This window comes from Triturus cristatus, chromosome 1_2 (genome assembly GCF_964204655.1).
Source record: "Triturus cristatus chromosome 1_2, aTriCri1.1, whole genome shotgun sequence".
Taxonomy (NCBI): Eukaryota; Metazoa; Chordata; class Amphibia; order Caudata; family Salamandridae; genus Triturus; species Triturus cristatus.
Window position 1 is genome coordinate 445,007,054 of NC_140580.1, and position 25,933 is coordinate 445,032,986.

At 44.1% G+C, this 25,933-nt stretch overlaps 1 protein-coding gene across 5 annotated transcripts in view; it reads right to left on the reverse strand.

Annotated features, from left to right (window-relative positions):
* EXOC6 (exocyst complex component 6) overlaps positions 1-25,933 on the reverse strand; it is a 1,441,232-nt gene that overhangs the window by 591,921 nt on the left and 823,378 nt on the right. The window lies entirely within an intron of this gene.

Here is a 25,933-nt window from a genome sequence, read left to right on the forward strand (position 1 = left end):
ATCAATATTTGACATTAAGCTGAGTAAAAGCGTCTCAAATACTGCATGGAATATCCGAAACTAGTGTTGACAAAGTCAACAGGTTTGTTTATTGTATCCTGCATGGACAATGTACACACAGATATACAGGCATCTATATTTACAAAATCCACAAACATTTCCACTAACAAACAAAGTCATGAAAGTGCACAGAGAGAGAACAATCATGCATAGGTATGTGCAGCAGAGAACAAAGTCATGAAAGTGCACACAGAGAGAACAATCATGCATAGGTATGTGCAGCCGGGAACAAAGTCATGAAAGTGCACAGAGAGAGAACAATCATGCATAGGTATGTGTAGCAGGGAACAAAGTCATGAAAGTGCACAGAGAGAGAACAATCATGCATAGGTATGTGCAGCAGGGAACAAAGTCATGAAAGTGCACACAGAGAGAACAATCATGCATAGGTATGTGCAGCAGGGAACAAAGTCATGAAAGTGCACACAGAGAGAACAATCATGCATAGGTATGTGCAGCAGTGAACAAAGTCATGAAAATGCACACAGAAAGAACAATCATGCATAGGTGTGTGCAGTAGGGGACGCAAGGTGATGTGCATCAAGGTTCATCGAATAGAGTTCAGAAAAAGAGGACAGCCTGATGTGCATCAAGTGTGCACAAGTGAATCACATCAGAGGATCGCTGTGGAAAGTGTCTCTTGAGAGCCCTGAGCACTGTGAATTAGGGGAGTCCTAGGTGCTGGGCACAAGATGGTTACTGTATGTATGCTTGAATCAAGTTCTGGAAGTTCCACACTGAGTCCGGATTATATTTTCAGACAATCAAAATTGTGGGCGATTAGTAAAAGGAGTATAAACCTAGTATCCCGTTGAGAGATCGTAATCTCTGACACGGTTCACCCGCCTCATTCAATATCAGGATGCTCACACCTCTAATGCCTGCGGAGGCACAAGAGGTTAAGGATTCCTAAATAATTGGTTAACTGTCCCGTATGTGTCTGCTGTGAACATAGAATATCAGGTAAACCGTGCCATGTTTATTATAATGTTTTAGTATTATTAATCCCCCTCCTAAACCTGTTCACATTCCAGCTGAGAATCTTAACCATAGCTGTCCAGTACTGGAGTGCTTTTAGTTGGGCTGGGACTGTGATTTCCTTGTTTCCTGTTGCTATTTTTCCCCTTCCCCCTCTTTCCTTCCCTTTCCCTACCAACCGTCTCTCTTCATGTTCCTCAACCTACGCCCTTCCCCTGCTCGGAGATGAGCAGAATGCAAGTATTTGTTTTATATGTCAGACAATACATTCTGGAAATAGGTGGAGATGGCCCGTCAATTGCCCCTACATTGCTTCCAGAAGGGATCAAATCAGTAGTATTCCAAACATAGAAAGTAGATTCATCAGAATCTCTCAAAAGAAAAAAGAAACCTTTAATCTATTATAACTTGGGTTTTTAACTGTATTTTAGATGCACAGTTAGACACTACTATCCCTATCTAAAAAAGGCAACTGAGACAATCTAGAAGTACTATTACTAATATGATGCATACTCTGAATCTGTCAGATGTTTAAAGGAACTCAAATACCTTATTTTCCTTACGACATAATCAATATTCATAGTTAGCATTTTAGTAACACGATCACTGAGAATGCTGATACTGGGATTAGTCATTTAATGTACTCTGACCGCTCTGCAATATAATTTAATGGGCGTGATAATGATAAAGACACTGAAAAAACGTGTTGTTTTCCAGCATACGTAATGAACAGAGAAAATTTTATGAGGTACCTGGAAAAGTCAATATCAGAATATGTTGACTTCAATTTTGGTACCGCTCCAATTTGCTCGGTTTCTAACAGTATGAAAGGCAAACGGTGATAGCATAAGCCTTTTCATCTCAGATACTTGAAGCTGAGCAACACGAGGAAGGTTGTTTTGAGGAAAAAGGTTTACTAATTAACATACATATTAGACAGGTTAATAGAAAATCAACCAACACCGGTACAACCTATAACATTACTGCCCTACTTGGTCGTACTAAACCACTACAAATTACAAAAGATAATAAAAAAGCTTTCGAATATAGATCAAGGAAATTCGAAACTGGAGAGGGATCTTTTAAACTGCTCACTTAATTATGTAGAATATATTCTTTGATGCCAGGGATTCGTTTGGGGTTAAAAATATGACTCTCTGACATAGTGGGAGCTTTATTTTTATTGCATAGTTTAGTTGTTTCTGCCATCAGAGTATGTTCACGCCGGGGTGGGATAAGATTTCATTCTGTTCACTGTGGTACAAGAGGGGATAATTTGGTGTTGTACAGGATTGTGTATCATCACATAGCGGTTGTCCCATGATTTGTTTGCTGAGTGGTTTCTTTTATTTTATCGTATAGATCCCTGACGAAGAGCCACATTGGCGCGAAATGCATTGGATATGATTACACATGCCTATTCCATGAAATGATTGACCTCAACCTGAACGTGTAGTTGTGTGAAGCCTGGATGGGCCTACAGCGCATGAGAAGATTTGAATAAAGAGCTTGAGCGCAATCTTGCTGTCTCCGCAGTGATTATAAGAAGTGATTACAAGTTTTGAAAAAACAAGCGTTAAATATTTGGAATCGTGTGATGAGTATGGATTACCTGGATGAATTGTCATATTGGAGGGACTGTTATCCCACATCTGCAGTGCGACAGTTTGGAGCATAATGAAATGCTCCAGTTTGGATTACTTCAGTATTCACTGTGATTGGAGGTGCTCACAGTCACTGATTGCACGCACTTTCGACTTAAGTTAAATGAAATTCCATATTTACTTAGTAAGGGAAGGAGTGCATCCTCTTATGTGTTTTTTGCTTAGCAATATTTTCGCCTCCTTGAGGTATGCACCCCAGTGCTGAATGAAACTTTTTGATAACAAGAGCACATGACGAAGTCATCACTTCGGAGACAGTGAAAAAATGGAGTGGAGTACATGAAGATACGATCTCACATCATCTAGAAATCGCAACAATCGAATCACGTGATAGCCACGTCTGGACTTTGATTAATCTTCACAACACTGTTTATTATTATTACTTTGATTAATAAGTGATGAATGTTTAATTTCAGTTAGTAGAACACGTTTACTTTTGTTTACAGCCTAGCACGTGTTATTTTTATTTTTGAATCTGGGTAGAGCACGAACGATGGTGTCCAGATCATTGTGGGGAAAGCATTATGGGAGTTTGAGTTTTTTCAATCAAAGTTTCATTCGCACAAAGCACACAGATTGAGGCACGGGGTCACGTGATTTAAATGTTTCAGCAGGTGTTTGGAATCATCCTGTTCATTAGGGGGTATATTATTCAGCACGGCGCACGCGAGTAAAGGATTGTCATGATTAAAACAAGCAGCACGAGCAGATTTTGCTACCGGTTTGGGCGGTGTTCAAGGTAACATTTACTGAATCATTTAGTTTAGAGTCACGAGATGGGGGAATTATGTAGAATATATTCTTTGATGCCAGGGATTCGTTTGGGGTTAAAAATACGACTCTCAGACATAGTGGGAGCTTTATTTTTATTGCATAGTTTAGTTGTTTCTGCCATCAGAGTATGTTCACGCCGGGGTGGGATAAGATTTCATTCTGTTCACTGTGGTACAAGAGGGGATAATTTGGTGTTGTACAGGATTGTGTATCACATAGCGGTTGTCCCATGATTTGTTTGCTGAGTGGTTTCTTTTATTTTATCGTATAGATCCCTGACGAAGAGCCACATTGGCTCGAAATGCATTGGATATGATTACACATGCCTATTCCATGAAATGATTGACCTCAACCTGAACGTGTAGTTGTGTGAAGCCTGGATGGGCCTACAGCGCATGAGAAGATTTGAATAAAGAGCTTGAGCGCAATATTGCTGTCTCCGCAGTGATTATAAGAAGTGATTACAAGTTTTGAAAAAACAAGCGTTAAATATTTGGAATCGTGTGATGAGTATGGATTACCTGGATGAATTGTCATATTGGAGGGACTGTTATCCCACATCTGCAGTGCGACAGTTTGGAGCATAATGAAATGCTCCAGTTTGGATCACTTAATATGAGCAGACATCAAAAACACATACTACATACACTCCATTAGAGATGTAAATGGTAAGACAACCAACAAACCTGTAGATTTCCTATCTGAATCTGAACAGTTCTACGCAACCCGGCTCTACCATAAAATGATCACTCTGATACAACTTATGCCCTGAAGTATCTTAATAAATGAAACCTACCCATGATAGATGAATTACAGAATGCCATTCTAATGGAGGAATTTTCCATCGAATAAATACAAATCATTATATGTTATGTTAGCAGATTTGTAGAGCGCACAGCTGCCCAAGCAAAGGGGCGTACCGGCGCTATTGCTGCAGAACCGCTAAGAAAACAGTGTAGCAAGCACCCAGGCCGCTCAGGCAGGGAAGAGGTAGGTTTTAATGGCATTGCAGAATTGGGCATGATTGCTGATGCCCATGGGAAGAGAGTTCCAAAGTTTAGCGGCTAGGGTGCGGAAAGAGAGCCCTCCTGCTCGGACCTTTCTTGTTCTCGGGACAACAGCACTAGGTAAAGCCCTAAGACCAAATTGTATACCTCTCAAAGTCTATAAAATAATTATAGATCATACTTCATATTTGTATCTAGGAGTCCATAAAGAAATTAGGAATCATAATTGTGCTCCATCGTGGAGAGAATCAACTATTACAGGCTTTCGCAAAGAAAATAAGCATACCATAACACTAAATCTTACAGAGCTATTTCCTTACTCAAAGAAGAATCAAAAATCTTCTCTAAGCTACTGCTAAGCAGGAGGTGTGGATTGCTTGCCAGCCAAAATGGTTGTGAAGGGCGGTGCTCTAACACCCCTTCCCCTCTATTTTTGTAATATTGATGCTGGATGGAAAATACCCAGTGGGACCACAGAGACCCCATGCCCCGGATGCTGGGCGCTTCGATTGCTGCAAACTTTGCAAGAATCTTAGATCACATGCGAGCCTGCTGAGCCTGGGCCTACATCATGCGGGCAGGCTGCTCACACTGTTCATCTGCCAAGTTGGGTGGACTTTGGAGGTGGCAAAGGTGTTTCGGTGGTGGGGTCCCAGTTCTGGGTGCATCGGACTGTGCCTGGCGGTAGGGCCTGCCTCGTGCACTGGGTATCAGGTTGGGTAGGATGGAGCCGTGGGGGTTGTGGTAATGACGATCCTGAGCCCATGGCACTTTTGTAGGAGACTGTGGGGCCACTGGTTGTGGAGCCATGCATCTACTTGAACCTGTAGCCCCTGCTGAGAGAGACCAAGAGGCTACTGGGTGCATAACTGTCCTATTTCCTAGTATGATGATCGTCCAGTGAGCAGCTGAGAAGGTAGGAGAACCAAGCGCGCACAAGGGCGGCCGGACCTGAACACACTAAAAAATGCATTACAGGCATTGCAGAGTCAACCAATACGAGACACCCTGATGAGTTTATTGTAAATACTGCTAGCAGACTTATTTGTAAGGGCATCCTTCTTGGAGTGTTCCTGGTGGAAAAAGCGCACCGCTCTCTGGATGCCAGGCACGCACCTGGAGCCCCACCAACTCCCATAGTGGCGCGCTTATTATATTTTCACAACTGAGACACAGCCCCACAGCAGGCATGTCTCTCTTCAATATCAAGGTTCAGACAGCTCTATAGCCAAACTTCACTATGGTGGCACAATAGGCACGAGAAAGTTCTCTAACTTGAAATGCACGCTGCAAACCAATGGCCTCAAGGACACCATGCACTATCAGGCGCAGCTGTGGGTGGTAAGACCCACTTTTCACATCTGCGGATGATGCTACTAAGACTTGTGGGAAGTACAATGCTATCCTGGAATAAGATCGCAGCTCACAGACATGTAATGACTGATCCCAGAGCCGGAGCATGAAAGATGTGGAATAATTCAGCACAATGGCAACTTATCCCCACCGAACTTGTACTTGCACTGTGAAAATTGTCGATCATTTTCTCTAGCTCACAGGGCCACACTTGGGTAATGCAAAGACTCTTGAAGAAATGCTAACATACCTGTTTTGAGCACCTTGTGTTTCTAGCCCCCACCATGATCAGACAATAACTTACATGTTTTGCTTTCCAGCTTATGACTACTTTAGTATTCAACAGGAGGGGGTGCTGGCTGCCTGCCTACGATGCCCAGTGGTGTGTATCACCACGTCTTGTTTCACCAATGTTTGACAAGCATAAGGGGTGTTCCTTGACACTGAGAGTTGGGGAGTTCAGTGAGGGTTGGGGTTTGAGGCTTTATTCATTTTTACACAAATGGAAATTGAGTCACTACAGACAGCTTCACAATTTTGGCGCTATCCAACCACTGACACAAACATGCTAGAGACCAATCAGCACAAATGACAATGGAAACTAATAAGACTTTGAAACTATTATCATGGAATGTCAGGGATGTGAATAACCCACAAAACGTAATAAGAATGTTGACCTATTTAGACAGGCACAGAATAGACCTGGCATGCTTGAAGAAACACACATATTGCCATGAACACCTGCCATTCTGGCCCGATTATGGGGGAATCATAGATACTAGTCCTCATACAGCTCATAATCCCGAAGAGTTTGTTTTGGACCTGGCCCTTTTTGCAAGGTGTCCCCCACATTTATACCTTCTGTTGCTGAACCCGTTTTTGTTGGCTTTAGGATTCTTTCACTTTATCACTGCTAACCAGAGGTAAAATGCTAGTAGTCTCTCCCTAAAACGTGGTTAAATTGGACTACACCTAATTAGTACATTTAATGTATTTGCAAGTCACTTGTTTATGTAGTACATATGACCTGTGCCTCCAAATTAAATGCTACTAGTGGGTCTGCAGCACTTACTTTGCGACCCACTAAAGTAGTCTTTCAAACCATGCCTCAGACCTGCCATTATGGCCTTTAGTGCAGCTTTAAACTGTTATATTGACTGATTTGAACATGGCTGGGTCCAAAATAGGCTGGCGCAGTGAGCAGAACAATTATGGCTTTAACTCAGCTTTGTGTCTGGGTGTGACTGTTTGACAATGTTGCAGTTCCATACATGATCTATTTGACCTGCAATAGTCATCCTAAGTGGAAAGGGTAAGCCCAGATGTGAATCCCGTGCTCACTATGCCACGTCCCGTGATGCTTGTTTCTGGTCCAGGGAGGACCTGGCCCAGCAGCTTGGGCTGGACTGTTCCCATGAGGAGCAGGTTTAAAACTTGGTTGGAATGGTGAGAAAAAAAACAATGGATTTGACCCAGATCTGTGACTGGGGATGAATGTGTGACAATGTTCAGCATTCCGTCCTTCATCATTTTGTGATGCAAAATATGTCTTTTGCCAGACCTAAAACTTCCTTTTTAATACATATATCATTCCTAAATAAGCCCTAGTGGCTCATGCAGCAGGGTGCATTTTATTTAAAAGGTAGGGCATGTGGGTTTAAGTTTTACATGCCCTAGTAGTGAAACACTCCTAAAGTTGTTTTTCACTGCTGCAAGGCCCATCTCTCTCGCTGGCTAACATTAGGTTACCTTAAAGGACAAGTTACTTACCTTCGGTAATGCCTTTTCTGGTAGAGACATGATCTAGCCGCACACTCCTCAACTTACAATTCCCCAGGAGTCAGGCTGGATTCAGAAGACTATTGCATGAGCAATACACTTGCGTGCAGGTAGGTGGAATCGGTCGGCTCGGCGTGACATTGGCGGAGTCATTCATTTAGGCGTCACATCGGCACGCTGATGTCAGTTACTTTTCATGACTTTCCACGCCAGGAGCGCGGAGCCATGAAGTGCACCGACATTGGTGTGTATAGAACAACTAGGGCCCTGAAAGGGACCAGCCCTGACCCTAAAAACCTGTCCGCAGTGTGGGGAGGATGGGTGTATTGGTAAAGAACCTGCAGCTACATCATGTCTCTACCAGATAAGGCATTACCAAATGGAAACAACTTGTCCATCTGATAGAAACATCTAGCCGCAGATTGCTTACCTTAGAACAGAAACCCAAGCAATACAATTCCTGGAGGAGGGACTGCAGACAAGTTTAGATCAGGAACTCCTGCAGGACAGAGAGCTAAAAAGGCTGTCCCCGTGGATTTGACTGTTCAGGCAGTAGTGCTTAGTGAACATGTACAGTGATGCCCATGTTGCTGCCTGACAAATGTCAAGGACAGGAACCCCACTTTACCACGCTGTGGTCGGAGCCTTAGCTCTAGTGGAATGAGCTCTTAAGCCTTTAGGAGGCTGTTTCTTGGCCAGAGCATAGCAAATTTTGATGCAGAGAACAACTCATTGCGAGATAGTCCTCTTCTGCACCACACAACCTTTCATTGATCCAACGTATCCCAAGAAGTGTTGGTCATCCACACGGAACTCTTTAGTGCATTCAAGGTAGAACGACAATGCTCTTTTTGGGTCCAGGCGGTGGAGTCGCTCCTCCTCTTTAGAGGGGTGCGGAAAAGTATAGAAAGTGGGCAAGGTGATAGATTGCCCCACGTGGAATGGTGTTACTACTTTTGGTAAGAAAGAGGCTGTTAGTGCGAAGCCCCAACTTATCAGGGAAGATGGTCAGGTAAAGAGACCTGGATGACACAGCCTGCAATTCGCTCACCCCCCAGGCAGAAGTTATTGCCACCAAAAAAGCTGTTGGTGGTAAACAGCCAGAGGGCAGTTGTGCAGAAGTTTGCACGGAGCACACACGAGAGAGTTGCAGAACCACCACCTGTGTTGCTGAGCCTTGTGATGTCCGTGGGATGTCAGGAGCAGCAGACCGGTCAGTTTCGTGGCAGTTCCTGCAGATGCAGAGGAGCGACTCCTTCACTCGAACTGAGTTTACTTTGGGTGTCCTTGCTGCCCACAGGTCTAGTGAAGATCCTGGAAGAAGCACAGACACAGATGTCGAAGAAGACTTGCAGAACAGCTAGACCAGGAGCAGCAGGAGTCTTCCTTGGTGCAGTCTCAGTTCCAGGCAATGTCGAGCGAAGTCCAAGGGTCCAGATGGTTAAAGAGTGACCTGGTTTCAGGCTTGAGTCTTGTTCCACGACAAATCCTAGGAACCACCCACAGGTAAGCCCTTAAGTACTCTGGGGAAAGGGTTGGAATGACTCAGGAGTCCCTCCCACAGGAGGGGCTGGACAAGAGGGAGGATACTCCTATGTCCTTTGTCCAGTTTCACGCCAGAGCGGGAGCCAGGGGCTTCCTGAACTGGATCAAACTGGAGTATCCTAAGAGGGCACCAAATGTGCTCTTCAAAGCAGTCTGGTGGCGCTGGCAAGCAGCCGCAACCCAATACACTAAGTCCTGTCTGGGAGGTGGTCACACCTACCTGTGACAGGAAACCTTTTGTTCTACCCTCCCTTGCTCAAGCTTAGCTCAGCAGCAGGAAGGTAGAATCGTGTCTGTGGTTGGCAGTAGCACTAGCTTGCTGTCAGACCCTGAAAGGCTGTTAAAGGTAGTAGGGCTCATACTTCCAACACTGGAATCAATGTTGGGGTATGATTCCAACATGTTTGATACAAACATGACCGGGTTCGGTGCAGCCACTATATAGTTAGACATCTCGTAATGACTGATGTCCACTATATGTGTTAAAATGGCTCACCGCACTCACAAAGCTTGCAGAATAGACTCCGGGGTTTGTAGGGGTGTCCTGCTCAAGCAGGAGCACCCTCACACTTATAACCAAGCATCCTGGCCTCAAGACTGAAGAGCCTACCGTAAAGGTGACTTATAGGTTTTAAGTGTAGTGATCGCCAGATATAAGGAAACGTATATCTGTTGTGAGGGGTGGAAGCACCAACTCACACAGGCTGCAATGGCAGACCTGTAGTCACAGTTTTTAGTGGACTCCCATGGGTGCCACAATACATGCTGCAGCTCATGGGAGATCTCTGGTGTACTTAAGCCCTGGGTACCTTAGTACCCTATCCTAGTAACTCACAAGGGCACACCAGTAGCCAACTGTGGATGTAAATAAGTACTTACCATGGTCAATTTAGGGAGAAAGCACAGTGACTGGGGTCTCGATCCTAGTCAGACTAGTCACCTCATGTCTTGGAAGGACTTCTCCAATATGTTGCTTACCAGTCGCTATGTCCCCCCCTGAAGATTCTCCATTGGATAGGCCCGGAGGGCTACTCTCTCCAAGTGTTTCCTCTGACCACGCGTAGCATGTGGCCTTATTTGCTGTTATTGCTTGCAATGCTTTCTTAAACTATCGCTTGGTGCTCTCTGCAGTGCTTTCTCTATGGCTAGGGGCTTTGGCTTAGTAGTTTTAGCTATTGCCCTTGGCCCAGTTGATATTAGGGGAGAGTTGTAGTAATATGTTTATCTGGAGTCTTCTTTACAGTTCGCTTTATTTTATGGGATTATATCTTTTTCCCATGTTTTTTGCTTAGTTGCGGATTTCAGTTCCGTACAGGGTTCAACACAATGTTTCTGGTGGAATGTCTTCTTCCTCACCTCCCATCCTGGCAGCCGGTCTCCTTCTCTTCTTTTCCTATAACAGACCGAAAAGCCTAGTCGGTGATATTTGTGGGATTGGTTCACAGACCCTCCTAAGGGGTTGGTTTTGCTTCGATATCTCATGCAAAAGTATGGAATCTGCGGCTAATTGTTTATATCAGATGAATAAGTAGTTCCACTCCCGGTGATGGTAGCTATCAATAGCAAGAGGTATGCATTCCTCATAGATAAGTGAGCAACATGATCTTGCATTAGAGCGGAAGACCTTCCAATTTCAAATAGATCAATGGACACACAAGGATTCTTTGGGGCAACAATGAGGGTTCCATTTGCTAACCCAGTGGAGATGGAAATAGGAGGGAGGTAAATTGATGGCTGTTTACTATTCTCTGAAGCCGCCCCAGCTAATCTACTGGGGAGAGATCTTGTGGCCAAATTAAAAATGGCTATTCATTTTGAGCCTGATGATTTGTTCAACCCCTGGAGTTCCACCTTTGAGGATTATGGCTATAACAATATATTCTTCTAATGGGGATCAAATTAGAGCTTGGTCCACTGATATAGAAGCATTTACTTCAGCAGTGTATACATTAGCAGAAACACCAGAGTTACTGAGAAGAGAGATCCAGCTACCTAAAGAGTTTATTTTACGGAGACCAGGGTAAGTTTCTTGGATACCTGACAATTAGTTGATATAACAAATAGAGGCCTTAGAGATAACACCAACCTATGGCGTTCCGATAGCCAGCAATCATAACTATGGGCATGTGTTATACTTATCGAGCCAGGTAAAATGGTTAGGGGAATATTGGATGATAAACTATTTAATGATGATTCCAAGAAAATATTTGTAGTCTTTCAGGATGACATACTGTTAAGGACAATATTGGAAGTAAGAATGTCCATACCAGGTACAGCTTTTGATTCTGTCAGGGATGCATATCTTCCCCAAGTACCAAACATCTTGTAGACTAAGGGTCCCCATAATGTAAGCCGTATTCGTACTGATGCCCCATTCAAAATTACCCTGAAGGAAGGTGCTTATTCTACCTAGGGTAAGACAGTATCCTCTTTCTAAAGAAGCAGATGAGGGCTTGCCCCTACTATACGGGCATTGCTAAAGCAAGGAGTAATTTACCCTGGAGTGTCTCCTTGTAATACCCCTATTTACCCGGTTAAGAAATCGAAGGGTAATACCTGGCGTATGGTTCAAGACTTGCGACCCCAAATGATGTAGCAGTACCAGAATTTCCAATTGGTCCCGACCCTTCCATTATTTTGACAAATATTCCTTACAATGCAAAATATTTCTATGGTATAGATCTTAAGAATGCCTTTTATAGAATCCCTCTCCATTCAGACAGCCATTATTTGACAGTGTTCTCTTATCGCGGGACTCAGTATTTGCATTCTCGTTTGCCTCAAGGGTATTGTGAGTCTCCGAGCATTTTCAACAGAGTGGTGAAAAATGACCTGTCAAATTTTCAGTATGACAGTACTTTGTTGCAGTATATCAATGCCATATTAATTGGCAGTCCTTCAGAACAGCAGTGTAAAAAAGATACCATATCTCTTCTGGTTACTCTCACACAGCGAGGATATAAGGTAGAGAGAGACAAAGTTCAGTATTGTCAGGAGGAAGCCAATTACCTAGGATAATTATTGTCAACTTCTGGTCGACTTCTGAAAGAGCAGCATCTATACATCAAATGGCTCATCCAGAAACTGTTAAGGGAATGCAGAAGTTGCTTGGTCTCTTTACTTATGTGAGACAATGGGTCTTTTATTATAGCACTTTAATAGCACCTTTGGTGGATTCTATTAAACATGCAAAAGATAGAAACGATAAGATAACAGGGACACCAGAAATGAAGGAGACTTTCCAGAAATTGAATACTGAAATAAGAAAAAAAACTGTTTTAGGGACTCCTGATTACACAGCAGAGTTTTCTCTCTTTTGCCATTGCAATGGTCAAAAGATGACAGCTGTCCTTACGCAAAAATATCAGCTAGGACATAAACACATTGCATATTTTAGTAGACAGTTGGAGTCAGTGATGAGAGAACATTACCCTTGGGAGCATGCTCTTGCCACTGCAGCCTTTGCGGTGTGGAAGAGCACTCCCATTGTCATGGGGGCACCTTTGATGCTCTATGTAGAACATGCAGTGTTTGCTATCATTCAGAAGGCTAGCTACTCTAACTACAGAGTGTGTCAGGATATGAGCGGATACTATCACTACCATCTTGGAAGTTTGTGAAGTGTCATACAGTGAATCCTGTCCCATTCTTCGATCATTCTGGATTAGAATCTGAGGATGATGAGCATGACTGTGCAACGTATATTCCTAACCAATCTACTCAAGCAACAGAGGATCCAATTCCAGGTAGCATTGTCTATTTTGTTGATGGTTCCTCCACTATTGACCAGGATACATGAGTAAGACACACAAGTGAAGCAATAGTCAGAGCACAACAGCACGATTCTTCAGACACACTCCACATTGTAGAGCAGTCAGCACTACCAGCACATTATTCTGCACAAGCAGCAGAATTGGTAGCGGCTCTTAAGCAAGGAGTAGGAAACGTCATCACAATCTATTCAGATTCAGCTTATGTAACAACCCATGTACATTCCAGTATTATGAGATGGAGCAGGAGATGCTTCCTTAAGTCAGACGGAAATCCTGTTATGAATACGAATCTCTTAGAGGCTTTAATAGAGACACTTGCCTCACCACAACCAGTGGCAGCTGTGAAATGTGCAGCACATACAAATGGACAGGATTTTGTGCCATGGAGAAATGCACTAGCAGATTGGGCATCTAAAGATGCAGCTAAGTGCACACCCCCGCCTGTACTATCAGGTTCACAACATGTCCCTGTTTTGGTGGCCAGACTTCCTAGCCATCTGAATTTGAAGCTAATAACGATAATGTCACGCCTCATTATGCTGAAACAGTGTGTTTACGTCTTCGAGAGTTGCAGGAAGCTGCTCCACTGCACGAGAAATAGTTGTAGGAGGCTAGAGGGTGCTCCCAGTCAGGGGACAACTTAGTTTATAGACAAATATCTACAGGTAAACCAGTGATGCCTCAGGATTTACTTATATTAGCTCTTGATCAATTTAATTTACCACATCTTCAGAGATCATTTGTCTATGCAAATACAACAAGATTGGTCCGATCCCAACTTAGAATGTACCTTTATAATTGAATTGTTTGCCAACAATTCTCTTCACATCCAACTTTGAAGGTGATAGATTCTGCCATTCCATGACAACAAGGTCCTTTTAAAGCTCTCCAGAATGACTTTGTGGATATGTTAGACAGGTGCAATAACTATCGGTATCTTATAGTTATAGTTTGTCCTTTTTCCCAAAGGATTGAAGCAGGACCATGGGTCCATTGTGATGCTAAGTCAGCTGTGATTTGTGAGGTGATTACCTGCTGAGGAATTCTAGAAGGGCTAAGATCTGACAAACGACTTTGTTAATGCAATCTTCACACATCTCACAGCAATGTTAGGGATAAAATATAAGTTATGTTTTCTTTATCATCCCCAGAGCATTGGCATCGTTGAGCGGCTTAATGGCCTGCTGAAGAATAAGATCAGCAAGCTATGCGCAACGTTGCAAAATAAGTGGTTGTATTGCTTACCATTGGCACTCTTCTCCCTTAGGAACACACCTCGTTTTGATCATTACCTGACATCCCATCAGATAGTGACAGAGAGACCTATGAATACGCAAATACCTGCCACTAGAAGTAAGGTACAAGGAGAAAGTACAGCAGATATCTTAAATGATGAAATGCATGTTTAGCTTTGTGTATTAATCAAAGTTGCAGAGTTAATTTCTAAACAGGTAACCAAAGGGAAGGAGAAGCGCACCACTACTGAGGTCCAATTCCCAGTTGTACACATAAGCGACAACGTTTTTGTAAGAACTTTTGTTCAGAAATGGAAACAGGCAAGATTCAATGGGCCTTTCACTGTGATGATGGCCACCCCCACTGCCCCCACCTCAAGGTAGATGGCAGGAAGCCTTGGATCCATCTATCAGACATTTGAATAAATCCAGGATCACGTTCCAAATCCACAAGCGATACTAATGGAACAAGAGGGGGGAAAGTAGATTGTGACAGTAAAAATATCCCCTCCCCCTCTGCCTTTGGACAATTTTCTGCGTTTGGACAATTCTTTTGGATCAACAGAATGAAAGTTATTCTTTTTTTGTTTCTTAACACTATCATTTCTACAATTGCTTCTCTATAGTAAAGTATCTTTTAGCTCTCATATCCCACACCTGCGATGAGAACTCTCTATTCATGTTATTGTGTCCCATAGTATTCATACAAGATTATTAGATAATATGTGGTACCAATGTATGTCAGACATAGGTTCACAAAGTACCACTGAATCATGTTTCATTTGCTCTTTAATTCCTCATGCCACAGGATCAGATAGGCTACACTCAGCTAACAAAGTAGCTCCAAGCACAGCTCTATGTCTTTTACATCGATGTGTAGGATTGAGGCCCAAATGCAGCCAACACATGTCAGGGTAGTACCGTTTCTAGTTAATGCCACAGAAGAACAAGTTACTTACCTTCGGTAACGCTTTTTCTGGTGGATACAGTATCTGCCTGTGGATTCCTCACCTTGTGAATATCCCCTGCGCCAGCATTCCACGGAACTTTTTTCCCCAGCTCTCTACGCCGACGTGGACGACGTCATAATGCATCGGCTCCGCTCGCGACTCCGTATGACATCACCGGAGCTATAAGAGAGCCACGTCGGCGTGATGACATCAGTCCCACCCATTTTTTCCGTGCCCCCGAGGCGCACAGGTGGACCAACGACAGATTCAAAGTATACACAGTATACAATATACCATCAAATATACATAGAACATATACAAAAGGAAAGCTAAATAAAACAAGCATTTCCTACCAATGTACCAGAAAGCATAACAACATCTCAAACAAGACAACTTTTAAGGTATACAAAGGTGGACAATGGGGAGGCGGGTGGGCCAGTGAGGAATCCACAGGCAGATACTGTATCCACCAGAAAAAGCGTTACCGAAGGTAAGTAACTTGTTCTTCTGATGGATACATCTGCCAGTGGATTCCTCACCTTGTGAATAGATTCCCACAGCAGTCCCCACTCCCGGAGGAGGGTGTCCACCTTCCTATACCAGAAAGTCTTGCAAGACAGAGCGCGCGAAGTGGCCCTCCCTCCTCATCTCAGAGTCCAAGCAATAATGCTTTGCGAAAGTATGGAGGGAGGCCCAAGTCGCGGCTTTACAAATATCTGCCACAGGAACACCCCTGGCCAAAGCAGATGTAGATGATTTAGCTCTAGTTGAATGAGCCCTAATACCCTCAGGAGGAACCTTACCAGCCAGGGCATAGCAGATCTTGATGGCAAGGATGATCCATCTCAATAAAGTGCGCTTGTGCACCGCTCTTCCTTTAGAATGACCAACATAACCCACGAAGAGCTGATCGTCCAGACGAAAGTCCTTCGTTCTGTCCAAGTAAAAGCTCACAGCTCTCTTTGGGTCCAGGCGATGAAGTCTTTCCTCCTCTTTGGAGGGATGAGGAGGTGGATAAAAAACAGGGAGAGTAATAGACTTCCCCAAATGAAACGGAGTAACTACTTTAGGCAGGAAAACAGCCCTGGTCCTGAGTACCATTCTTTCAGCATGTAATGTTAGAAAAGGGGGTTTAGAACTAAGAGCTTGAAGCTCACTCACCCTCCTTGCCGAGGTTATGGCTACAAGAAAGACCGTCTTAAAGGACAACAGCCTCAGAGGACAACTATGAAGAGGCTCAAACGGGGACCCCATCAGAAAAGTTAAGACAAGATTAAGGTCCCAATGTGACATTACAAAAGGAGGAGGAGGAAACTTGTTTGTAAGGCCCTTGATAAACCTTAGTACAATCGGAGATTTAAATAATGACGGTTGATCAGGAAGACATAGAAAAGCCGATAAGGCCGAAAGATAGCCCTTGACCGTGGCCACGGCACAACCCTGCTGAGCCAAGGAAAGAGCAAACTGAAGCACATCAGAAAGATGGGCTTTTAAAGGGTCAATGGATCTCTCTCCACACCATTTAACAAACTTAGACCACCTATATGAGTAAATGGACTTGGTGGAGTGTCGCCTGGCCGATAAAATAACATCCACCACATCTGGCGGGAGAGTTGCCCCGTTCAATCTCCAGGCATGAAGGTGTAAGCTCTGGAGGTGGGGGTATAGAACCTGCCCCTCCGACTGCGAGAGGAGGTCTGCCCTCAGAGGGAGACGGAGCGGAGGGCATGAGGAGAGGTGGAGAAGATCTGTATACCACACCCTTCTTGGCCAATCCGGGGCGACCAAAATAACTTGGGCCTGGACGCGGACCCGAGGGAGTCGGCAACGGCGTCGAGGAAGGCTCCGAAGAAGGTCGATCCAATCGAAGTCGAGATGGATCCCCAGACGGCGCCGGAAACTGCCACGAAGGCGCCATCGGCAGAAAGGGCATAAACGGGGCCTGAGCATAATGCTGCGGCACTCCCAGGGTGTATGCCAAAGGACCCACGGGACCAGTAGGTGCGCCGGATGGGAAGGCAGCCCATTGGAAAATCCCATACATAGCATTTAGAAAATGCGTCGAATCCGCACCCGGAGTCGGGAACTGCGGATAAGGGATTGATCCCGGATCCGGCTGAGGAGTACCTGGGACCGGAGCCGTAGTGTCCTCAACAGGCGCCGCAGGATCATCTGGCTCTGGAGAAGGCTCTTTTTCCTGTTCTTGCTCGACCTCAGAAGCAGAAGACTCCACTGAAACCGGTGACTGCGCCGGTGACTGTGCCGGTGACTGCGCCGGGGACTGCGCCGGGGACCGCGCCGGAGTCTGCTTCGACGAAGGAGATCTCTCTGGAGACTTAGATGGAGAAGGAGACACATCCTTACTTCGACGTCGAGGCGAAGTCGATCTCTACGCCTTGATCTTCGAAGACCGGTGCCAATAGGAATGCTTCCTTTTCTTATGGTGTTTCTTCGACTTCGAAGAATGCGAAGTCGACGACTCCGGTCTCGACCTCTCCTTCTTCCTACCTCTCTTCTCCCTCTTAGCCTTCGCCATGAAGAGCTTCACCTCTCTCTCCTTCAAGGCCTTGGGATTCATCCTTCTGCAGCTGGAACAATCCTCCACGTCGTGGTCAGAAGAAAGGCACCACAAACAATCTTCATGGGGGTCTGTCATCGACATGTGGCCCCCACATTCCCTACAAGGTTTGAAACCCGACTTCCTAGTCGAAGACATGGCAAAATTTTCAACAGTAACTCACTACACGACTACAAAGTAGCAGGAGAGTGCTGGAAAACAGTTGCACGTCGACGGCGCGGAAAAAAGGGAACTGACGTCATCTTGCCGATGTGGCTCTCTTATGGCTTTGGTGACGCCATACGGAGTCGCGAGCGGAGCCGATGCATTATGACGTCGTCCACGTCGGCGTAGAGAGCTGGGGAAAAAAGTTCTGTGGAATGCTGGCGCAGGGGATATTCACAAGGTGAGGAATCCACTGGCAGATGTATCCATCAGAATAGTACTCTTTAGCACACATTTTATTCATCCTTACAGAAGACAGGACATTAAGGATGAGATAGCACAAATGAGAACAGGTCGTCTTAACACTGCGGAATGGATACATATGGTCTTAGGTTTAGGGTTTGGAGTGTAATAGTTATTTAGTAAATTATTTACCCCCAGATTGTGTTTGTAGGCCTGGATTTAGAGTTACTGGATCAGTTTATGCCCATGATCAAGGGCATCCTGATACTGAATTTTCCTGTAGGATCATGCCTTTATGGAATGGTACTGATATTAGTCAGGATGGAGTAAGAAAGTACACATGTATAAGGGATAATAATGTTTAGCGTTACACTTGGATAAACAGTCCAGTAAGTCCTCAGACAGTCATGAGATGAAACTCTGTTTCTATATTTTCAGGGGAAACTACACTACTAATGTAGGTAGGAATATAAACTGCAGAGCCACAATAGATCATGCTAACATACAGGGAGGCACCTCCAGCCTCAGACTATTATTGGCAGTGTGGAGAATTACTGTACGTTCAACTACCATCAACTGGAATGGACTATGTACCATGGGCACCAGGTACGCTCCTGTTTTGGTAATGTAAATGTAAATGTAAATGTCATGGTACTTATAGAGCGCACTGTCACCAGACGGCCACCTTGCGGTGTCGCCTATCGGTTTCCTGGCGCTGATACTCATACCGCTGTGGAACCCCTCCTGGCTTTCCCTGTGAAGTGTCCACTCCTGGGCACCCCCAGGGTGAAGCCAGGCATCCTTAGCACTGTTGGGGCCGGTGTGGAGGCTAAGCAAGCTATTGCCCAGAGTTGCAGCGTGGGGCCCGTGATTAGAATAGGCACCGAGGCTAGAATAGACAGGTCCGAGGAAATTGAGCCCGAGCCCCGCCGAGGCGGGAATCGAACCCTGGTCCCTGGCCAGAACTCTGCATCAGGGTCTGCCGCTCTAACCATTGAGCCACACTCCTCCACTCCTGGAGTTAATATGTCAACACTTCATGAACACTCCATGAGCCATCCAACGACTTTATTACATCTTCACTGAAGGAGAAGAACTGCAGAGTATTATGGGACTTCCACTTGGAACAATGTTCTCCAAGAGTACCGGATGTTTAATAATGCACAATTGTTCTTTGGAAGTATTCTGTCATTTGTTCAGGCAAAGACAACTGCTTGATAGCCACAGATAACTTGATAGGAACTCATGAGATCCATAAATACTACAAAAGATGGATTTAATGCCATAAAAGAAGAACTGCATGCCATGAGAATGATGATAATGCAGCACTGTTATGTACTTGACCTTATGACTGCCATGGAAGGAGGGGTATGTGCAAAGATTGGGACTGTTTGCTCTACTTATATCTCGACGTACAATGCAGATAATGGAATTCTGTCAGAGGCTATACAAACTGTGCATAATCTTCAGAAGAAAATGGTAGATGAACGATGTGCCCCATATAATTGTCTTAGTGGGTGTTTTTCTTTATTATCATCCTGGATGTCGGGACTGTTGGGAGCCTTGATTCCATCTCTTGTGACCTGTTCATTGAAATATTTTGGTATTCACTTAATTGTAGCATATTGTAGAAGGATCTGTACAAAGGTGGGAAGGATGTTTCCAGTTAGAACATGAGTAGATGCTCAGGGCAATATATATCATCTAGTGCCAAGTGCAGACCAAGGTTTAGAACCAGTTGTTGAAATGAAATGTGAAGAAATTACACTAATACAGCACCGTAAAGTACTTGACCTTGTGACGACCATGAAAGGAGGGGTAAGTGCAAAGATTGGGATTGTTTGCTGCACTTATGTGCCAGTGTACATTGCGGACAATGGAACTCTGTCAGAGGCTATACAAACTTTGCATAATCTACAGAAGCAAATGGTACAAGAAGGAGGTGCCCTGATAATTGGCTTAGTAGATGTTTTTCTTTAGTACCATTCTGGACGTCAGGACTGTATGGAGCCTTGTTGCCAGCTCTTGTGGCCTTGTTATTGATATATTTTGGTGTTCAACTAATTTTAGCATATTGTAGGAGGATCATGATAAAGGCGGGAAGGATGTTTCCAGTTAGAATACCGACACGAGTGGTAGATGCTCAGGGCACTATATATCACTTAGTACCAAGTGCAGACCAAGGTTTGAACCAGTAGTTGAAAGATCAACTAGAGGGGGGAATATTGGAGAAGAAATGAAGTGTGAAGAACTTATTCTACAGCAGACAACAGTAGAAAGCAATATAAAATTATATGTGGTGAAAGAGCAGCGCAGGCCTAAATCTTGTACTGATGCAAAAGAGCTGAAGAGTTCATTTGACAATAGAATGCATGACCATCAAGGTTTTAGTTAAAGGAAAACCTGTGTTTGTAAACTTGAAGACATTTATGATCTCAGCACACAGGCACATATTCTGTTGTCCCAGCAAATTGAAAACATGATTGAAGAATAGGAGCAGGAGATTAAACTAGCCAAGAGTACCCAAAATATGTTAAGGAGTCTGGGAAGCAGAATCATAAAATACACATGCATCCAAAATAAGTAGATACACGACTTGTTAAGCATTGTTAAAATTACAATGAAGAATGTGTAGGGAATAGGTAAAGAGATGGGGGACACAGGTTATGAGATGCTTTCTGTAACCAATATGTAATTGTTAAGTAACTTATTTTGTGACCTTTTACAATAAGCATTGCTCATTTTGCTATATAAGTGGCTGCCTGTGAAGGAGCAAATTGAGACCAGCTGTTTACCTGTGTGGAGCTTCTCTCCCTGCCGCCTTGTCTTTTTCTTTATCTCAGTTTCCCCGCAACAAATATATATATATATATATATATATATATATATATATATATATATATATATATATATATATATCCCAACGATAGCTCCTTCAACCTTCAAAGAAGTGCACCGACACTTGGCAGAGTTTCGTTTCAAATTCATTTAATGGTGAGACAGCACGAAGGAAAGCAGCAGTTAATCCCAACGTTTCTGCTCTATCGAGCCTTGATCACGGGAGGCAGTCTCTTTTCAAAATGACCCACGTGGTTTTCACTTATATCTGATTCACATGGGCCGTATTTTCGCTAAGAGCGCGCACAGGGAAAGTCTTTAAATTGTAAAGGTGAAACAGCGCTGTCTTTTCTTTTTCAGATGACAAAATGCGCAAACACTTCTTCATAATATAATTTCCCAGCGCTATGAGCCAAGTCCGCCAGCTGACACAGTTCGTAATTTCAGTCTCACCCACTGTACTGAAACGCTTCTCTAGCCAGCAGTACCGGAAAGATTTCCTCTGCTCCCAACTTGCCACACGCAGCGAAGACATTCACAGAGGGCAAGCAGGTCAGGCTTCAAACACTAAATCCAGCCACAGTGCCCCACGACACAAGCCTGAACCTTCAAGGGCGGCCAGTACATTCCAGCGCGGGGCTTCTGGTAAAATATCCCAACGATATCTCCTTCAACCTTCAAAATGAATTTGAAACGAAACTCTGCCAAGTGTCGGTGCACTTCTTTGAAGGTTGAAGGAGATATCGTTGGGATATTTTACCAGAAGCCCCGCGCTGGAATGTACTGGCCGCCCTTGAAGGTTCAGGCTTGTGTCGTGGGGCACTGTGGCTGGATATATATATATATATATATATATATATATATATATATATTACCTACTGGCGGTCGCCAGTAGGTAGTTATAGTTAGGACCCTGTTTCCATAGGAAAACCGCAACATTCTATTTTGAATAACTTTGGCGCCGGTCGACGAATCCTCGCCAAATTTTTAAAATAGGTGGGGCGTTGCGCTCCGCTCCTACCCTGAAAGTCTCGGGGGGATTCGTCAAGCGGGGGCTGAGATAAAAGGGGGGTCCCAAAACGCGTTTTTCCCATGCATTTTTCCATAGGACCTTTAGACACAGCCACAGCCCGAACGGCTGAACAGAGTTCCTTGAAATTTGGCAGAGAGGTAGTCTACAGGTCAAGGAAGTGCCTTTTGTAGGTTTGGTGTAAATCTGTTCAGTAGATTCTGAGAAAATAGCCTTTAAATCAATATATATATCTGAGCCAGCTTACGGTGCGCTTACGGTGCGCTTACCGTACGCGTACGGTGACGTGCGCGACCGCGATTCTGATTGGCTGTTCGATCTAAGTAAACATTCAAATCGGTCGAAACCAGGAAGCGGCGGCCGCCATTTTCTCTCTCGCACTCTGAGGGGGGCAGCAAAAACCAAGACAAAAAACATCTACAGGGGGAGTATATTCAGTTCTTAAACACCCAGCATCCATATATGTGTCCCCAAACAACCCCCAAGGCCAAAAAAACAATTTGTTTTTTTTTTTCGAAAAATCGCCGATTACGCTTACCGTAAAAAAAAAAAAATTATCCACACTTTCCCCACCCCGTGTGCAAATGGTGCCCGTAGGGCACCATTCGTGCATGGCATATATATTTAAATGGAAAGTACAAATGAATAACGTTCACAGCGAAGCGCATAATATGTCCCCCATGTGCGCACGGTGCGCGAAGCGCATCGTGCGTACATGGCCCATCCCGCGTAACGTGGGCACGTGGTGCGCGCAGCACACCGCGTGACCACCATGCGTGCACGGCACTAACTGCGTAAAGTGGGCGCGCGGTGCGAACTGCGTTAGCTGGGCGCGCACGCCACGAATGGCGTAAAGTAACTTAGCATTTAAAAAACCGTACAAATTCACTGAAAAAACCATAGGTTTCACACACGTTATAGTTAGGAATTAGCATTTAAAAAACCTTGCAAATTCACTGAAAAAACCATAGGTTTCACACAAGTTATAGTTAGCTGTACATTTCACTCGTAAAAAACCAATGAAATTCCCCCGTTATAGTTAGTGCAGGCAACTATAACTCACGCGACCGCAATCCTCTGCTGATGACATATGTGTCTTTATGAAAAAAAAATATTTTTAATATATGTATAGCTAAAATTTAATGGAAGAAGACATGGGCAAATAAGTGTCTAAATACAGTATTAGCATCAGCAGAGGATTGCGGTCGCGTGAGTTATAGTTGCCTGCACTAACTATAACGGGGGAATTTCATTGTTTTTTTACGAGTGAAATGTACAGCTAACTATAACTTGTGTGAAACCTATGATTTTTTCATAATATAATTTCCCAGCGCTATGAGCCAAGTCCGCCAGCTGACACAGTTCGTAATTTCAGTCTCACCCACTGTACTGAAACGCTTCTCTAGCCAGCAGTACCGGAAAGATTTCCTCTGCTCCCAACTTGCCACACGCAGCGAAGACATTCACAGAGGGCAAGCAGGTCAGGCTTCAAACACTAAATCCAGCCACAGTGCCCCACGACACAAGCCTGAACCTTCAAGGGCGGCCAGTACATTCCAGCGCGGGGCTTCTGGTAAAATATCCCAACGATATCTCCTTCAACCTTCAAAATGAATTTGAAACGAAACTCTGCCAAGTGTCGGTGCACTTCTTTGAAGGTTGAAGGAGATATCGTTGGGATATTTTACCAGAAGCCCCGCGCTGGAATGTACTGGCCGCCCTTGAAGGTTCAGGCTTGTGTCGTGGGGCACTGTGGCTGGATATATATATATATATATATATATATATTACCTACTGGCGGTCGCCAGTAGGTAGTTATAGTTAGGACCCTGTTTCCATAGGAAAACCGCAACATTCTATTTTGAATAACTTTGGCGCCGGTCGACGAATCCTCGCCAACTTTTTAAAATAGGTGGGGCGTTGCGCTCCGCTCCTACCCTGAAAGTCTCGGGGGGATTCGTCAAGCGGGGGCTGAGATAAAAGGGGGGTCCCAAAACGCGTTTTTCCCATGCATTTTTCCATAGGACCTTTAGACACAGCCACAGCCCGAACGGCTGAACAGAGTTCCTTGAAATTTGGCAGAGAGGTAGTCTACAGGTCAAGGAAGTGCCTTTTGTAGGTTTGGTGTAAATCTGTTCAGTAGATTCTGAGAAAATAGCCTTTAAATCAATATATATATCTGAGCCAGCTTACGGTGCGCTTACGGTGCGCTTACCGTACGCGTACGGTGACGTGCGCGACCGTGATTCTGATTGGCTGTTCGATCTAAGTAAACATTCAAATCGGTCGAAACCAGGAAGCGGCGGCCGCCATTTTCTCTCTCGCACTCTGAGGGGGGCAGCAAAAACCAAGACAAAAAACATCTACAGGGGGAGTATATTCAGTTCTTAAACACCCAGCATCCATATATGTGTCCCCAAACAACCCCCAAGGCCAAAAAAACAATTTGTTTTTTTTTTTCGAAAAATCGCCGATTACGCTTACCGTAAAAAAAAAAAAATTATCCACACTTTCCCCACCCCGTGTGCAAATGGTGCCCGTAGGGCACCATTCGTGCATGGCATATATATTTAAATGGAAAGTACAAATGAATAACGTTCACAGCGAAGCGCATAATATGTCCCCCATGTGCGCACGGTGCGCGAAGCGCATCGTGCGTACATGGCCCATCCCGCGTAACGTGGGCACGTGGTGCGCGCAGCACACCGCGTGACCACCATGCGTGCACGGCACTAACTGCGTAAAGTGGGCGCGCGGTGCGAACTGCGTTAGCTGGGCGCGCACGCCACGAATGGCGTAAAGTAACTTAGCATTTAAAAAACCGTACAAATTCACTGAAAAAACCATAGGTTTCACACACGTTATAGTTAGGAATTAGCATTTAAAAAACCTTGCAAATTCACTGAAAAAACCATAGGTTTCACACAAGTTATAGTTAGCTGTACATTTCACTCGTAAAAAACCAATGAAATTCCCCCGTTATAGTTAGTGCAGGCAACTATAACTCACGCGACCGCAATCCTCTGCTGATGACATATGTGTCTTTATGAAAAAAAAATATTTTTAATATATGTATAGCTAAAATTTAATGGAAGAAGACATGGGCAAATAAGTGTCTAAATACAGTATTAGCATCAGCAGAGGATTGCGGTCGCGTGAGTTATAGTTGCCTGCACTAACTATAACGGGGGAATTTCATTGGTTTTTTACGAGTGAAATGTACAGCTAACTATAACTTGTGTGAAACCTATGATTTTTTCAGTGAATATATATATATATATATATTCTGCACAATGAGGGTCCTTCTGGGATCAGTCCCGTCGCCAGGTGGAGCGTCCTCCGGTAATGACCCAAGCCGGTAATAAATTATATCAAAAACTTCAAATAATGACGCTCACTCGGGAGTCCATTGCAACCATAGAGGTTTAATAAAGTGAACCGCTACGCGTTTCGACACAGGAAGTGTCTTGATCACACGATTTTCACAGTGCTACGTGACTCGTATAAGTAAACAGGAAACATAGAAAAGGCACTACATTGGGAGCAAGCCCTTCCTGCTCCGTTTTTTGGCATCCATCTTGGAACAGTACCCACAGTTGGTATATAGTGATACACAAAACGTATGATCTTGAACAAAATGCACATATAGATACATAATTATACTGTATATGCTATTGTCCTAAATTGAAAACGGTATAAGTACCCATAAGACAATTTCACAACGATGTTCAACCATGATTATACATGCCTGTGTATCGATTGCTTGAGCCTAATTAAAGTTCAAAACATCTTAGATTGTTTAACCGGCAAGTGCCCTTGCAACAATACTATTGATTAAACACAATCGGTGGAACCCTTTTATACGCGCTCTAGTGGCTTAGTGTAGATACCTTACATGAATCCCGTAATTCCTTCCCCAGGCAACTATGCAAAATAAAAGACCCCCAACCCGTGAAAGTCAAGAAAAAAGTGGATAATTATG